Raw genomic sequence first — 18,928 nt, 5'->3', positions numbered from 1 at the left:
ATTCCTTTATCTAGCCAGAGTAGGAGGGAAAATTTAGTACTTTCTATTTTTACAGATTTGCTTGCCAAATAAGAGGACATCCCATGTTGGGACAAGTAATGTGAGGAAAAGCAACTGCTAGAGATAATTCCAAAAGTAAGCTATTGTCTACTTTCTTCACATCATCTACAAGACATCTCCAAGTTGTAGAAAAGCACTTCTCACCCACAGAGTTAAGTGGGAAGCTAAGATTCTCCACAGTTTTGATTCAAATTTATTAATTATGACACAAGCCAAATGCATGAAAGCTTTTTTCCCATGGTAATGCTTCCATTGTTTCATAGAATCATAGAATTGTAGAGCTGGAAGGTACCCTGAGGATCATCTAGTCCAATCCCCTGCAATGCAGGAATATGCAGCAATGCAGGAATATGCAGCTGTCCCATATGGGGATCGAACCTGCAACCTTGGTGCTATCAGCGCCACACTTTAACCAACTGAGCCATCCAGGCTATATTATGCCTGGATATGATGGAGGGCAACAGAGCAGGCAAGGGGCAAAGAATGGAGCAGCAGAGCTCAGGGGAACTGGGGAAGAAGCTCATGGGAGGGTTAAAGGGTAGAAGGATTGGGAGTTCAGAAGGTCCCATGTTCAATCTCTGGCAGCACTTAAAACTGGGGTTGCCAACCTGGTGCCCATGAAGACCTTTGTTGGGGGCACCAGGCTTGGAGCTTTCATTAAAAAAAAAAAAGCACCTAACCCACTTAGAAAGTTATAAACAAAATGTGCAGGCATCGTTCTAAGAAATTTCTGTGAAATGAAGCAGCCTGGCTGTTCCCACCTGTCAGTGATTTTAGCCAATGAGTGAAATCAGAGAAGGATTGTGAAGAACAGTAATTATCCTGCCCAGGGACAGTGGAGTTTAAGTTTATAGTGCATCTTATCTCCCTATATTTAATGTATACAAAAATCCTATCTTATAATGAGCAAGGAAATACTAGTCCCTAGAGAGCTCAGTGATATTTTAAAGCTTACAGCATTTCCTCCACCGGATTCCTTGCAGAAGTTACCATATTCACCAACACCTTTATTTCAAAAAGCTACTTCAGCTTTGTTAACTCAATCTTCCTCCAGCACACAATGTCACAAGAGCTTTTCCCACAGTGAACACACCCAGATACTGCAGACTTTCTAAATGCATCTACCTGCCAGGCCTCCTAGTAAAACAGTAGCAGAGCAGACCAGGAAGAGAACTTGGAAAACCTAAGAGGTGAACTGATGAAAGCATGGATTATTTCCAATATTTTCAAGGCTCAATTCCACTATTTTTACTACCAACTTTCCCTGTGAGAAGTATTCTGAAACACTTTAATTCTAGACCGTGAAACTGAAACCATGCTTGAGCATTTACCCAACTCTAGGACTTAATAAAGGATGCACAAGTTAGTGACTAATTGATATGACTATGACAAATGCAAAGTGTTTAGAATTAAGGCTAGGATAGGACAGCCAGATTCCAAACCTCTGGAATAACAGATGTTTTCCAAGGTGCCTTTTGCCTAGAAAAAGTGCAAACCTTTCAGTGCAAGTCTATCCTGCAATGCAATCTACCTATATATACTGCAAGGATTCATTCAGGTCTCCTGCTGCCTCTCTGTCTCTGAAAAGCCACCCACAGCTTGCAAATGCAGGCTGCATCCAGACAGCTTTCCAACATGAAAGGGATCCAAAGGTTCATCTAGTCCAACCTCCTGCAATGCAGGAATCCTGCCCAGTTGCCCCTGGGTAGGCTTGAACCACCAACCTTCTGGTTAACAGCCAGACACAGGGCAGAAACTTTTTTTAGCTTAAACTGCTCTAAAGCACCATGCCCATTGATACCATGGTGCACAATCTTTTACCCTTCATATGCTTCAATATATATGTTCAATAGTAGTCATTAGCAGTTCCTTAATATGTTAAAAATAATTTTGAATATTTAGAAAGTGGCGCCTGTGGAACACCCTCCCATCAGAAGTCAAACAAATAAACAATTATCTGACTTTCAGAAGACATCGGAAGGCAGCCCTACTTAGGGAAGCTTTTAATATTTGATGAATTATTGTATTTTAATATTTTGCTGGAAGCCGCCCAGTGTGGCTGGGGAAACCCAGCCAGATGGGCAGGGTATAAATAACAATGTTGTTGTTGTTGTTGTTGTTAAATGCAGTCCTCTAGGCCAGTGTTTCCCAACCGGTGTTCCGCGGCACACTAGTGTGCCGTGAGACACCGGCTGGTGTGCCGTGGGAGGGAGGCGGGCGAGTCGGGCGGCGAGAGGCGGCGGCGAGGATCCGCGTCGAGCCGGGGGCGGCTCCGCGGTGGTGGTGCCGAGCGGCGGGGCAGCGCGCGCAAAAGGGAGGAGCGCGAGACAGCAGAGGAGGAGGAGGCCGGCATGTCCGGGCAGCAGCAGCAACAGCAGCAGCAGCAACTCCCGGCGACGGCTCCTCCTCCGCCCGCTATCGCCGCCACCACCACAACAGCCGCCGCCGCCTCAGCTGCCGCCGTCCCTCAGTCCCTCGCTCTGCTGCCTCCTCCCACCCCGGCAAGGGGAAGGGAAAAAACGTTCACTTTTGTGCGTCCCTCCCGGCGTGACGCTGCGCGCTGACGTCACGGGGCGGGGCTTTAATGGTGGTGTGCCGCGAGATTTTTTTCCGGTAAACAGGTGTGCCGTTGCCCAAAAACGTTTGGGAAACACTGCTCTAGGCCAGGCATGTCCAACAGATAGATCAGCATCTACTGGTAGATCACTGGACGTCTGTGGTAGATTACTGCCCCCCCAAAGAAGCTGAACAACTGTGGCTCCCCTAAAAAAAAAAGCTCAACATTTTACCTCCTCCCTGAAAAAACTCAGCAACTTTGACCCAACCCCCCAAAATGGGGTAGATCACTGCCAGTTTTTAACTCTGTGAGGAGATTGCAGTCTCTTGGGACTTGGCCACCCCTCGATCTAGTCTCTCTACCTGGTCACCCTCCCTCCCAGCCACACCCACTTTCCCAAGGCAACATCCCTCACTGGTCCCTGTTTGCTGCACTCTCCTTGAGTATTTTTGCCTCAGTAGAGTGTGTCCCTGAACTCTGATCAGGCCTTTTCCTTGCCTGAATGAAGGATAGAGAGGGTGTGACAATGTGAACTAGCCTTCTGTACAAAAGTAAAATTTACATTTGTTGCTCTGCCCACCTCTACCTCTGGCCCCAGCCGTCACTGACATGTGGCCTCTGGAAAGTTGCCCATAAGGGAATGTAGACCTTTGGCTGAAATGCATATAAAATATACTATCTATGGTATACAATGTAAGTCAGTTTTTGTATAATGTTGAATTAACAAAACATTGCCCCAGGGCTAGGATTACCATACTGAACACTAGGTTAAGGTTGTTTGAAAACAAGACCAAGTCCACTAAGTATTTAAACTGTAGTGGGTGTTTTATATGCAAATAGCTACACTCCACTCTTGGGCCAACTGAGCTACCCTCAAATATACAATCCCATTTTATGACAACATAAAATGCAATGCCTATTTTAGAACATAAGCAAATCTGCCACCTTAATAAGGCACTTCAGAGATTTGGGATCAGATAAGCCTGCTAAAGAATATGTTGACACCAGGGATTAGATGCTGACCAGCTATGTAGAGTGCCCAAGGGAGTTTAAGTGCTGTGCCACACACACACAAAAAGTATTTAGCTTAGCAGATATTGTCCAATTTGCATATATCTATTTTACACTACTGCTACTATTTTACAGGGAAGAACAAATAACAATGCTTGGTCATAAGCTCATCTCCCCTGTAGGGGGGTCAAAGGTAGAACTAGTACTATACTACGTTCTGTGTCCAAAAGAAGGCAAGAGTCTTCCTCTGGACCACTGGTAACCTTGTTCTGGCCCAGCTTTCTGACACTGATTGTCAAGCTAGGCATTTTTTAGAAAGAATTTTTTTTTTTTTTTAAAGCAAAACTGAGATGACATGGATGCAGTTCTCCAGTGCACTCAGCGCAGACTCCACGCTGCAAAATTCCATTCCTCTTTTTTTGCATGCACTAATGACTGCTTCTCCATTTCTGCTGGGGCTGGATGGCTGATCCATTTCATAACCCTGTTCTGAAATCCAAGTGCACTTGCCAGCAAGAAACATTCCAACATTTAGGCTACATTTCCTAGCATCTTCCTTTCTGCAGAGGATCTTGAGGTGCCTAATCACCCTCCACATACCACTTTCTGCATTCTCTGAGGATTCCTTACACTATTATTCCCCTATCCCGCCAACAGAATAAGAGACAGCCCTGCCTAAGGCCACCTGCTGAGTTTATGGCTGGTCTGGGAACTTCCTATCTTCTATCTCATGCTCTCAAGCCATGGTGCTACATCAGCCCAGGGAAATAGGAACTCAGAACAAATTAACTGCAAAAGAATATCTACCTCACATTATGCTCCCAAACACATAGCTCATCTTTTCCCAGTCCCTTCACATAACATTCATTTTTAGAAATTAAGAGAGTAAAGTATGGGTAACGGAAAGCTGACCAGAATATCTCCAGTTTGCTGCCCTTCCCCCTTCCCTACTTCTGGTTTCTAGATCCCCATGTTTTATTCAGTTTCTCTCTGCTGGAGAGCACTAGCTCCAAGTGAAACTCAGTTTGATACCTGCAGCAGAAACAATAGCTGTGTTCAAACCTGAAAACAGGATTTTGAATTAGACCCGAATGAATTCCATAAAGAGGGCTTCTTACAATCCTACTGTGAAGCACAATTGTGTTCAGCTTAAAAAGCATTTAGAAATCCTTGGACAAAAAGGTGCTTTAAAAAAATACACTAAACTTGGGCTCTTATTTCTGAATCACTTTTGAGTCTGCAAGTATTCTGCTAGTGTCCCAAACTGCCCCAGAATAGTTCAGTCGTGTTTCTACTATTGCTCTTCTATATTCCACATCTCCAGGTCTACGCTTCACTTCAATGCTAGTGATTACATGCTAGTAATACTTGGTTCATCCACTACCAAGAATAGCAGGAGCTGTAATTAGAGGAATGATGTCTAAATGATGTGCACTTTTCAGCAATATCTAGTAGATCTGGGTGATGTATTGATACATTGCTTAAAACCAGCTTGAAGTTAAACTCGCAAGAGCAATTTCAGAATTTCCAACCAGGCAAAGTATCATGAATCCCTGGGCCTGCTCGCAGCCAGCATAGTGCACTTCAATCAGGGTGCATGATGCTCACCAACTCCCTCCAACCCTCCCTTTGCAGCCGTGCCACCAGCCTCGGGAGTGGCGCTTTCCTGCCAGCCGGCCCCTTCATTTATTTCTCTGGCTGTATGAGTGGTAGCAAGCTGCCTACTCCCTCCATTCCTTCTCATGCCATGCAGAATGGTGGCTTCCAGTAGCCACCACTTGTACAGCAAGAGGATATTGTCAGGGCAAGCCACAGCTAGCAGTTCCAGGGAGGCTGGCGGTTTCACACTGCCGTGGCATGTGGTGCCTCAGCTGAAACACACTGCCTTGGGCAGTACCTCCCACCTGCCCTCACCAGGAAGAAGATGATGCACATAGTGATGCTAATTATCTCCATGACCAGCAACTGCCTTCTTCCTCCCCACCTCCTTTCCAACATCATAATATACCACCTTATCACAAAGTTTAGCTGGTGATCTATTACAATGTTGGAAAGCAGGTATCATCCAGCTCTTGTATTTAGTTTAAATGCTACACTAAACATGATTTTCTGAGCAGCCAATGGCACTTTTGACTTTTTTTTAGACAAAGCCTCTCCCAATCTATCCCATGAAACCAACAGCACCGACTGCCTGAGAAAGAACAATGTTTATCAGGGGCTTCGGCTTTCATCCCTATGCTCACCACAGCCTTCACCAACCAGACATCATTCAGACATTTTGAACTACAACTCCCATCAGCTCCAGCCAGCGCATAATAGACTAGGTGGGTTTGATGTAAGTTCAGCTCTAAAAAGCTGGCCAGTGCCAGGCTGGCTTATCAGCACCAATCATCTACTCAGAAATAATTAAGGCCTCCATCAGAGCAGCCACCACCACCAGGTCTGAAACAGCATAAGCTACTTACAAGTAGTTAAAACGAATGGGTAGGATTTTTGCCAACATGGAAGCAATGCTCAATATAGCCCTATACAGTGGTGCCCCGCAAGACGAATGCCTCGCAAGACAAAAAACTCGCTAGACGAAAGGTTTTTTCATTCGCGATTTGCCTCGCAAGACGAATTCTCCTATGGGCTTGCTTCGCAAGACGAAAACGTCTTGCGACTTTGTTAAACCGTTTAAACCGTGCTTCGCAAGAAGAAAAATTCGCTAGACAGCAAAAATTGCAGAACGAATTAATTTCGTCTTGCGAGGCACCACTGTATTATACATAAGAGTGGTGCTACATGCTAGTGGAGCACAGGACAATGGTAATCAGGGTTACCTCAATGTTGTGATTTTACCATCTCTGCCATAGTTTCCCCTCAAAGAAAGGAAATTTCGTTATGTAGCACTTGGGCAGCTAGTTTCAAGGCTCATGTTGCCACGGAGACCATAGGGACAGTGTTAGAAACTGGAATAGGAAAGCTAGGTGTCATGTGACTCCTGAGACCTATGTTGTGGGCAAGAAAACAAAATGTCTATGCACCTTTTTTCTTTTCTTTTTGCTGCCATGATACCAGACCAGGTGATTTGCTCAGCAGCGTGGCAGAGAGAGAGAGAGATGCTGATCAAATCAGGTGGTCTGTGGAGTAGTGTGGAAATCAATGAGGTGCAATAGGGAATTTTAGGCACAGAGATCACCTCTGGAACTCCATGCCACAGGGCAGCACAAGACTAACTTTGCTTAGGCAGGGAGCAGACAGCCTCCAAGGGGAAGGCAGCTCCCAACCAACAAAGCTCACAACAGATGCTGAGCCAGAGCAGCACCCTTAATTCTGCCCCCCAAATGTTACTCTATAGCCTCCCCACAGCTCAAATATGAGGTTAGAGGGACCACTGAACAAGGGTTTAAAGAGCTATTTCAACCCATCTGTCCCCCAACCCTTTAACTCCTGCATAAATGTTAGATGGCCTTTGGCCAGATCCAGCCGTGGTTTTCTTAGTTTTTTATTGTAAGGGGCCAGCGAAAATGTAATTAATGTAAAGGAAACATAGGGAGCTGCCCGAGTTCATACCACTCATCGATCAATCAATCAATCCCAGTATCGTCTGCATAGGCTGGCAGCAGCTCTCCAGGGTTTCAGGAAGAGGACCTTCCCTGCCCCCACCTGGAAACGCCACCTTGGACCTTTTGCATGCAAAGCAGATGCTCTGCTGCTGAAGCAAAGCAGCAGCAAGAAGAAGAACCACTATGCATTCCAGATTCAGAGTGGGGACCCATTAACCCAGAAGCATCAAGGCCTGGAAAGGGGGCTTCTCTCACACACACTAGTCAATATCACATGATTGCAGGCTCAAAAGCAGCTGCCACCCCAGTAGCTCCCCACAGAAATCAAGTTGATTACCCCATAGAAAACTCTGATTATGGAAAGAGGGGGAACATGGAGGATAATCTGGAATCTAAGTTGGGGGTGGAGCTCTCAAAATGCAACCCATCACTCCTCAGCTATGACGTACTACAAGCATTAAATGCCACACCTGCCCACCCCCCAACATTCTCCTATAGAGACAGTAGGCTGTGTATGCTAAAAAGACTCTTTTTGGGGTGGGGCGGGGGAGAAGAGAATACAGTGGTACCTCAGGTTACAGGGGCTTCAGGTTACAGACTCCGCTAACCCAGAAATAGTACCTCAGGTTAAGAACTTTGCTTCAGGATGAGAACAGAAATCGCGCGGGGGCAGTGGAAAGCCCCATTAGCTAGAGTGGTACCTCAGGTTAAGAACAGTTTCAGGTTAAGAACGGACCTCCAGAACGAATTAAGTTCTTAACCCATGGTACCACTGTACTGTGAACCAAAGCCTACTGACCATCTTTTCTGCCCCCATACTGCAAGCATCTTCCAATACCGATTAGACATGGAGGCAGGCTAGCTGGGAAAAGGCACTCCAGGTTGCCAACCTGATCCCATTTACATGGGATTAAGCCGCACCATGTTTAATAGGACTTGGTTAATCCTAACCATGAGTAGGCATGGTTAGGATTAGAGCAGAGAAAAAGCACTGTGACCCTACCCTTCCCTCTATTTCTCTATCTCCCCCCCACCCTTCACTATACCACCTGTATATTCTCTTACTGGAGAAGGGGTTGGGGTAGGGGTCCATCAAAGCTCCTTTTGGGGGAGGTAAGGGTACAATTTGGGTGGAAGAAGCCACCAAAGTCTTCACTCTCACCTAAACATGCCATCCCTTTCATCCCCCCCCATAAAAAATTAACCACAACTGTAAGTGGAAGGGGAACCCGGGTAAACGTCAATTGTCGCTAATGTTACCATGGGGAGCACATTCATGTGAGCTACAGCAATAAAAGATCTATAAGTAAGTTAAATAAGCTCTCCCCCTCCCAGTATAATGTATTGCTGAAATAAGTTAAAAATTTTCCAAGGAGAATGCAGTATCTCCTTTGCTGCAAACTGTCAAGGAAAAAAGAATGAAGTAGCAGTGTTAGAAACTGAAAGCTAGGAGCTAAATGCCACCTTAAACCTAGATTATGGGCACACCAATGGAATGTCTAGACATACTTTTTATAACAAGAATACAAAGCTGAAAATGAATGAACTGCAGCTTAAATCTTATATTCATTTTTCATATGGTCTAGTCCTCATTTGAAGACTGCAAAAAACAAAGCCATGCTTCCCCTGCCAGCCCCAATATTCTTAAGAGGGTCTCTTTTCCAGTCTTCAGAGTGGCTGGGAGGCAGAAAAGTGTCCTCCTTTTTCTCAGAGTTTTGAATGCTGGAAGCAGGTACCAGCAATCATTTAAAATGGGATACCCTCTCATAGACTTAATACTAGAATGTACAACTGCTGGATCACTTACAGTGGTACATTGGTTCTCAAACTTAATCCGTTCCGGAAGTCTGTTCCATAACCAAGGCGTACTTTCCCATAGAAAGTAATGCAAAACGGATTAATCTGTTCCAGACTCTTAAAAACAACCCCTAAAACAGCAATTTAAGATGAATTTTACAATCTAACGAGACTGTTGATCCATAAAATGAAAGAAATAAGCAATGTATTGTATTATGAAATAAATAAGGCTGTATTGCAGATGTTAAAAATTAAAATTAACTTTTTTCCTTACCTGCACTGATGATAGTCATGTTTGAATGAGGAGCTTTTATTCATTTTGACAGTCACACAATCAATTAATCAGTAGCTGAACTGGGTTCCATACAGTCACAAAAACAAATTAACCAAAAAGCCTCAAAAACAAAAATGCAAAATAAATAGCTAAAACAAAACAAACTTAATCCGTTCCAGAAGTCTGTTCAACTTCCGAAATGTTCGAAAATCAAGGCACACTTCTGAGTGGTGCAGGCGCCCCGGAAACAATAGCCGACAGCCGCATCGGACATTCAACTTCTGGAAAACATTCAAAAACCAGAACACTTACTTCCGGGTTTTTGGTGTTTGGGAACCAAGGCGTTTGAGAACCAAGATACCACTATATAGCTATGATAAACCAGCAACTTCAAAGGTTGCTCTTATGTCATCCTCAATTTCTACTCAGACATTTCCCCAAGAGCAAACTTCAGCTATTAAGCACAAGATCCTGTTCCATCACCTGATTTGAATTCATCAATTTTGCACTAAAGAGCATGCGCACTATACCACAGCGAAGTCAGTGTTTTATTGTTACACATGACAGCCTGCTGTATTTATGAATGACACCAACTGAGTCTAGTCCGTATTGGGAGTATCATATGACACTTGGTTTTGTTAACTTTTTACTTACAAGACAAATAAACACCAACTCTGAAGATTATCAGAATAACTTGGTAGAGGAAAAATCTTCCAAAGCATCTTCTGTTCCATACATACACCTTTTTACTTCTGAGTTGCATTCATAACCACTAAATCAGGAGCTCCCAAACTTGTTTCCCCCTTGGACCTCTTGAATATGGCTGAGTGTATTAGCAGACCATTTAATGATTTTTTTATGTACATTGTAACAATTTTAATGTGTTGTGCTAGATGCTGTATAATTTTCAATTGATTTTTTATTGATTTTTATTTCTTATATTGCATTTTATTGTATGACAACTGAAATTCCACAGAATTTAAATTGAAACACAAAAAATACAATATAAGAAATAACAGAAGCAATAAAAATAAAACTGAAAATCACTATGAACATTCACAGACCACCTGAATGAAGCTCATAAGCCACAATTTGGGAACATCAGCATTAATTGATCTTAGGGCCTCTATTCTGTTTCATACATAAGATTGTCTTTTAAACATTAGTACAAAGCAATCCTAGTGGTCATCCTTTAATTACCAACATTAACACTATCCCTTTTCAGAGGAGCCACCCTCAGTTAATAGGCTAAATCAATACTTTTGTTTCCAGGTCAGTCATTAACAAATACTGCTAAACAAAGCAAATACTGCCTGAATGTGTTAACAAAGGCCTCAAACATGTCCAATTTTTGATCCCAATTAACACTACTGGGGATTCTTACCTGACCAAATAGGACTGGAACCCACTGAATTCAAGGGGATTTTACTATGACCACAGCCTAACAATGTGCAAAAACTGTAGTTGTGACAGTTATAATTACAGTGGTACCTCTGGTTGCGAACGGGATCCGTTCTGGAGGCCCATTCACAACCTGAAAAGAGCGCAACCTGAAGCGCCGTATCTGCGCAGGTATGTGGCACGATTTGGCACTTGTGCGCATGCGGCAACACCCAGAAGTAACCCTTTCTGGTACTTCCGGGTTGCCACGGGACATAACCTGAAAGAATGTAACATGAAGGAAACATAACATGAGGTACTGTACTGTACTGAGGAATTTTGGGGAGCATATCCATGACATAAGGTGATTTTTAACTATTACCTGGTGCTGTACCCTTATGGCTGCTAATAAATATACAATGTCATTTTTTATTGGCTACTTTAGGTTGTCAGGATATAATTATTATTGCAACAGGAACAAGCTTAGGTTCCTGCACTTCCCCTTCTAGCACAGCTACAATGAATAATCTGGAAGCTTTCACTTCCATTTTATTTTAATTAAGCGCAGCTTAGCATTTGTCTCCCAAATGCAACCAGCTTAACTATGATTTATAACAAGCCAACACCAAAATGTTGTTTATGAAACTCGCTTGTAGTTCCAACAAATCACAGTTAAGATTAACCACTGTTTAGAGTTTGGACTCTAAACTGTGGTTAATCAAAAACGTAAGTGAAAGCTCCTCCCTCCAGCAGCAACAAGAACGCACAAACCCTTTCACGGTTTACCATGAAATCCAAATGAAGTCATTAACTCCTGGAGAAGAGAACACAAGACAGGTAAACTGCAGCCCTTCAAGACTTTGTGGGATTACCACTACTACTATCTTTGACAAGTGGTTGAAAGGAGCTGTATATATTCTGAATATATATGATACACACATCAGAGCTGTTGAAGGAAAGTGAATTAAAATTCCCACAGCATGCAAGAATGTTTTGACTGACTTACACCTCAGAAAAGAATACATTCATCTGTTGCATTCTGTTTGGCATAAGATTCTGGCAACATGTGCACACATCACAGACACTGCTCTCTTTGAGACTGTAAAACCTGTGTCCGCATTAAACCACTTTGGGGGAGGAGAAGAGAGGAGAGGATCATATGTTCGATGGAGGAGGAGATTCCTTTTGTAGAAACTAGCATGTTGGGAGAAAAGCTAGGTTCATCCTGACATGCTATTTTTCACTGGGAAAGGGAGAGAGAATAAGTGCACGTGAAGGAGCACTCCAGCATATGAACCTTCAACTTGTGTGATGGAAGTGGCACAGGACAATGCATACTTTTACATTAAACTGCAGCTTAGGGTGTGGCCAATGTGTAACTTCAGAAATTTCAAGCAGCAAGTATTACTTGAAATAATGTTCCCCTATACAGTGGTACCTCGGGTCAAGAACTTAATTCATTCTGGAGGTCTGTTCTTAACCTGAAACTGTTCTTAACCTGAAGCACCACTTCAGCTAATGGGGCCTCTCGCTGCCACTGCATGATTTCTGTTCTCATCCTGAAGCAAAGTTCTTAACTCGAGGTACTATTTCTGAGTTAGCGGAGTCTGTAACCTGAAGCGTATGTAACCCGAAGTACCACTGTACTCTTAAATCAACTTGCAGCTCTATTCTTATTCAAGTCCTACCAAGCTCAATGCAGCGTTCGAAACTCCCATTGTTCCAGGTGCATTTTGCGATGAGACTTATGAACGCAAGCAGTTTCTGGGTGCAGTTCTGCGCCTAAGATTTCAGATTAAAGTTGCCACTGTTACTCAGAAGTAAATCCCTACCAAGTTCAATGGGGCTTCCTCCCAAGTAAAACATTTAATTTGAAATATACTAGCCAGTTAGTTATGATGGTTTAAGTAGTGAGTAGTGAATGTTAAAGTGTTATCTACCTCAGACTCCTAATAGTGATGCTTAAAATCAGAACACATTTTGGAGTGGGATCATTGAAGGACCCTTAAGTCTTAGGTTTGCGACACTCAAGGTGGATGTCTCTGCCATCAGTTATATAGTCATTTAATATGCTTTGATTGTGGTGAGAAGAAGAAGAAGAACAACAACAACAACAACAACAACAACAACAACAGGAGTTTGGATTTGATATCCCGCTTTATTACAACCCTAAGGAGTCTCAAAGTGGCTAACATTCTCCTTTCCCTTCCTCCCCCAAAACAAACACTCTGTGAGGTGAGTGGGGCTGAGAGACTTCAAAGAAGTGTGACTAGCCCAAGGTCACCCAGCAGTTGCATGTGGAGGAGCAGAGACGCGAACCCGGGTCCCCAGATTACAAGTCTACCACTCTTAACCACTACACCACACTGGCTCTTCATATAAAACATATTTATATGAAGGAAAGGGGGTACAGAGACAATCCAGGGTTTGTCTGCAGAGTGGAAGGAAAGGAGGACCTTTTCTGCTTCCCCACTTCCAGCCACTCATTCATTTTTAGCTTTGTATTCTTCTTATAAAAAAAGTACGCCTAGACATTCTGTTGTTGCACCCATAATCTAGGTTTAAGGTGCCATTTAGCTCCTAGCTTTCATATCTCAGTTTCTAACACTTGCTCAATGTAATTTATTTCCAATTGTGCTTAAAAAAGCAGTTTTAGATAAGAACTCTGTATAAAAGCATGGCCGTTGCATAAGTATGCCTGTGGTAACAGCACCACTGTCCTTTTAGTAAGTTTATGATCCAAATAAATGTTATGAATGTTAACTGCTATGAATCCAAAACACATACATCGGTATAGGAAAAAATATGAACTCTTTAGCACTGGCCACATTTGTACATAATGCTAAGCCATGGTTCACTAAAGCCTTAGCTAATAGCACAAGTTAACCACGAGCTGTCCCACAGATGACTGAACAAACCATGGCTTACCACTGCTCTTACCTCATGCCTTTAGCTAGGTGAGCATTTAGTGTGGAATGGGCAAAAAAATCCTGCTGTTCACACCTAACACTGGGTTTGTAAGCCAATAACAAATAAAGGCTTCAAATTGTAGTTAATTGGCAGACCATTGCTAAGCCATGGTTTAATAAATCAGAGTTTAATAAACTATGGCTTAGTGTTGTGTGAAAATCAAGACACTCAATACCGACTAAATTAAAATACGTGCAGTCACTTCCATTTCTAAGCACAGACATCAATATGGAAGCACAGCAATTGAATCTGACAAGGTTTCCCCAAAATGCAAGTTTAAGGCAGATCTCCCATGGAAAGGCAGATACAGGGGGAAGCTATTCTCACACATACACACAGTCACACTCCAGGATGCACACACATCTAGGATGCACAGATGACAATTCTCGTTTCTTTTTCGTGTCCATTGAAGTTCCTGAAACCAACTCAAAGGATTTCACATAAGCATGAGTTCTTAGAATCTGAGTTCAATGAGATTTTTTTTGAGTATTTCATTAGAAAGCAGCCATTTCAGTGGAAGGGGGGAAAACTGCGTGTAAGCAGGGTAAAAGAGGATGCCTTAGCAACCATAAATCAAACTTTTTGGTGAGTTCCCTTCTATGAAGCTTTCTAAAAGACCCTGCTGATAGGGTGAAAATATATTCCAGGATTTTCCCCATGCAACATTAAACTCTTTTTCTAACTATACAAAGCCATAAAGCAAAACTCTCTAATATGAAATAATAATTGCTTTTCATTATTAGCAAACGACTGTCATGTCAATTTCAACTTAAAGTGTACATATTAAAGGCTTGCTTACATTCACCCTGAATGCTCATAGGAAAAAGTGAGTGTATAAACAAGCACAGCCTATCCCTCATTAAGGATCTACTGTTTACATACAGTATGAGAGAGGGAGGAATGCACCCAGTTCATCCTACACATTAAGAAACAGAAGCACTTAATCTGCTATTTCTCTTACTGAGAAAGTACTACTACAGTTAGTTATATAGTAAGGATTGCACAACCTAAACTGTGAAAATTAGAGCGCTAGTAAATGATGCACATACTGCCACTTGGTACCCTTTTAAGTTCAAATCCAAATTTTACAGTTCAATTCTATGCAAATCTATTCCAATTAAGTTCATTTGGGCTTACTCCCAGGTGAGTGGGTATAGGGCTGCAGCCCAACTACGCTATCTCAGACATTTTCTGTTTGTTATTCAAGCCACAGATAAAATGCACATTCTTCACTGTGTTGTATGCCAGCATAATACAACTAGCACATAATGAGCACTTTTACAGAGCTATAAATTGTGTGCATGTGTGCATGGACACACAGGGTGTCTAGATAACAAACAAGGGAAATTTGCATGATGTTCCCCTGCATAATAGATTCCCAGTGCATATAACTGTACAAATGTGCAAATTAAAGGCACACAAGCTTTTCTCATTATCACAGAGGCTATCACCATGTATTAAAACATCATGCATGAAACACACACGCATTCACATAGAATGCAATGTCTGCAATGCCTGTCTTACGCATTTGCATAACAGGCCTTTCCACAATGCCTTTTCAAGCAGACTGGTCATAAATGGTGATGTGCCTCAGACACACCCTGACACTTAAAAAAGGTAAAGGTACCCCTGCCCGAACGGGCCAGTCTTGACAGACTCTGGGGTTTGTGCGCCCATCTCACATCTATTGGCCGGGGGCCACAGGTGCATATAACAAAATTGTTATAGAAATAAGCACCTATCATTAATCTGCATACAAATCAGATACACATCTATTGGATTTGTGTCATATTATCCCCTTAGACTTAGAGATGGGCGGACCTCAAGACCCACATAAAGAGTTCAAATAAGAAGTTTGCCATATATGGGTGAACAACCTTTTTTCTGTCAAGGGCGCAGAAGTAATCAAAAGATCCTGTACACTGGCAACTGGTAAACCCAGAGCCAAAATGGGCCACAACAAAAAGAAAAGATTGGTGGGGGTACCCCTTTCTCTCTCTCTTTCTGCCACCCACTTTCCCTCTATTTTTTCCTCCTTGCCGCCTGCAAGAAATTAGGCCTATATAAGCTACACGCAAACATATTCCACCCTCTAGCAGGGCAGTTATACTTAACAATACACCTAGATTCCATGGGAATAAAGACCACCCACCAATACACCCGGAGTGAGCACCACACTCCCTAGTAGCAGCATTATTCACTCTACAAGGCATTTACCAATATTTGAGACACAGGGCTCAACAACTTAGAATCTGTGTAGTGCAAGAAGCAAATACCACACAGAGGAGCATCTATTAAAGCCAGGAGTAGCTATGTTAGGCTGCAACCCTTACTTTTTTTGCACGGGGGTGTGGGGAGACAAGGCTCATTGAGCCCAGTGGGCTATGCATCTTCAATACTTACAAAGGCTGATGTGGAGAAAATGGATAAAAGAGGAAGTCTTTCTCCCTCTCTCATAAAATACTAGAACTTAAGTATTGGGAAAGCCCAGACAGAGCAGAACAAAATCATTTCTTCACACAGCCCAGAGCTGAACTATGGAATTCTCACCTCAAGAGCTAGTGGTGGCCTCTTGAGTTGGCTTTAAAAGAGGATTAGGCACATTTATGAAAGGTAGGATTATCAATGGCTATGTTCCTTCCCTACTCTTGGGAGCAAGTATGCTTCTGAACACCAGTTGCTGGGGATGACAAGAAGGAATGAGGGCTGTTGAACTCGGACCCTGCTTGTAGCCTTCCCAGAAGCATCCCCTTAGCCCCCGTGAGAACGAGAGGCTGGGCTACATAGGCCTCCCTTGGCCTCATCCAGCAGGGCTCTTCCTCACATCCTCCCCCTGGACTCAGGCCCATCGAACTCAAGCTGGCAATTGAAATCAACGATGCTGAAGCCCCGCAGGATTATGGTGGGGCTTGCTCTGAACATGACCAAGTCCGGATCCAGCCCACCCTATCTGGGAGGGCAACACCTGTGCAAGAGCAACACCCGTATAAACATGCACAGGTAGGGGCGGGGGCGAAAGGGGAGGGGATCGGGGTGGGAATCTTTCAATCCCACCCGGCCAAGTTAGAGAGAGGAAAAGGGCACATCTCCAAGGGAGGCAAACGTGAGCGGCGGTTTTGCATGGGCGGAGGCCTCCCCCTTTCCTGTGGAGCTGGGTGTGGTGGGCCCACCTGCAAAGCGGTGAGCAGGGAGGGGAGGCCTGGGCACCCGCAGGCCTCTAACACGCAATACAAAGGAGGAGGAGGCCTAGCCGCCCTCAAGACTCGACGCAGACCCTTCCCTCAAAAGCCCCCCTTCACCGCCACCCAGCAAAGAGAGGGAGGGGTCAAGTGCCCCCCCACCCCGCCTCCGGTTGCCAGGCAACCCCGCGCGAGGCCTCGAAACCCGGCTAGGCCTCGACAAACCTACCTGGGTCCGAGGGACTGGTGACTGGGCAGCTTGGTTCCGGCTGCGGCGGCAGCAACAAGGGAGGTCTCCTCCCCTTCTCGTTCCGGGTTCGAGACTCGGTCTGGCGCCGGCCCCACCACCGCCTTACGCGTGCTCTGGGTATTGTGGGTGGGGAGGTGGGGGCCTGTGTCTGCGCGCGCGCAGCGAGCTCCTCTCCTTTCTTTCTTTTTCCCCCACCCCCACTCGTCCCTCGCTGCTGTTACTGCCACTCGCCACCGCCCCTCCTCTGCTCCTTTCAATCCGCTCGCACAACACACTCTGTCCAAGATGGCGGCCACCCCTTACACGGGGTTTCCCCGCCCACTACTGACGGAGGGGGGCGGGAGGAGGGGAGGAGGGCGGTGGGAAGAAGAGCCGCAACGTCCTGTCGCAAAAAATCCGGCCACACACACACACACACACACACACACAGAAAATCGCCTCACTCGGAGAGGGGAGGAGACGGAAAGAATACAGGCGGGCGACTGATGCCAACCCAGAAAATAAAAATGAGAAACAAAAAAAAAAAAGAGTTCCCTTGACAGTGATAACCAAGAAAGGGACCAATCATCGAAGTAGCCGGGGGAGAAGAGGCGGAGCGGGAAAAGGGCAATGCTAGGGGTGTGGTTTTTTTGGGGGGGGGGAGAAAGATTGACCTTCGGGGAGGCGCGACGGGTGCGCGTGCGCACAGCCAATTGCCTGCGCGCACGCAAAAAAAAAAATGATAGGAGAGTCTCGGTGTTTCCTTTGGGAGGATTTTTCTTTCATTGTTTGGGAGCATGCGCTCTTGCGAACGACGCGCGAAGTGGGCGGGCGCGTCTTAGACCTTGTTTTTAAAGAGCTGAATCGGCTCCGCTTTAGAGCTTGTTGGCTCCTCTCGCTGGTCAAGGCCTCGTCCCGACCCCTCAGCCTCCGCAAACACACACGCCCCAAAATCATCCTCCTCTACTGTGGGGGGAGGAGGAACCCCTCCCCCATAAGTTGTGTGTGTGTTGTTTGCGCTTCTTACGCACGAACGTTGACGCATTTCTAGTCACGCTCTGGACCTGGAGGCCCAGTAGGCAGGAATTCAACGGGTGAAGCTTTTTCCTGAGTGCCAGCTTTACAAGTTGAATTTCGGCCTTTAGCAAGCTCCTAGCAGTTCAGTATTTTTTTGGTCCCGCTTTAGGTAAACGTTAAAACGCACGTGCGTTTTCAACCAGAGGTTATTTCACCATTAACTGATAATAATTTTATAAAGAGAAGAGGACTATAAAGCAGCATATAAATACAAAGTATAAGGTGACCCAACGCAATAAAACAATTGCAGCGGTGCTTGTAACCACTCCAGGAACACAGCTTCAATCACAGGAATGCTGTAAAAATTACAAAATCACATATTCAGTGAAGAGTTCATCGCAGGGGAACAAATCAGATTACAGTACAGGCATCATGTGCAGACGTCCCCACCCTCACTGGTCTGCACATCAACCTAAGAATGCAGCTTTTAAAAAAATAAATCGATTTTTTTTATTGAAAGTTTTCAGCAGAGAATACAATAAAAGCCAAACTAAGCTAAATTAAAATAAAGCAGAGAGAATAAGAGAAATATGATGATGAAGTAGAAATTAATACAAAGCCCTCTATCAAGGCTGTATCTTAAACCTTTATTCCACACAAGAAGGGTGAGCCCTCACAGCCCCCACTTGGGAGCTTCCCGCTTTTCTCCCTAGCCTCCCACCTTCAAAGACTCTCTCTACCCTGGCCCTTTATCTTCCATCCATTACCTTCTTGTGTGTATCTTCATTAATCTAAAATAGGAAACATCAAAAAAGAAAACATAAATATAGAGTTAGAAGAAGAAAACAAGAATTAGAATTCATAGAAGAAAGAGAGATAAGAAATAAGAAATAAGAAGGGCTTCCA

General features: G+C 44.2%; 1 protein-coding gene across 1 annotated transcript in view; it reads right to left on the bottom strand.

Moving 5' to 3' along the window:
- RAB14 (RAB14, member RAS oncogene family) overlaps positions 1-17,324 on the bottom strand; it is a 35,163-nt gene extending 17,839 nt beyond the window's left edge. The window contains exon 1 of the mRNA XM_082207772.1: positions 17,006-17,324. The gene's annotated coding sequence lies outside the window, so the exon portion shown is untranslated. The remainder of the gene's footprint in view (positions 1-17,005) is intronic.
- Positions 17,325-18,928: the final 1,604 nt, after the last annotated feature.

This window comes from Podarcis vaucheri, assembly GCF_965113315.1.
Source record: "Podarcis vaucheri genome assembly, chromosome: Z".
Taxonomy (NCBI): Eukaryota; Metazoa; Chordata; class Lepidosauria; order Squamata; family Lacertidae; genus Podarcis; species Podarcis vaucheri.
This window is presented reverse-complemented; position numbering and strand designations above follow the sequence as displayed.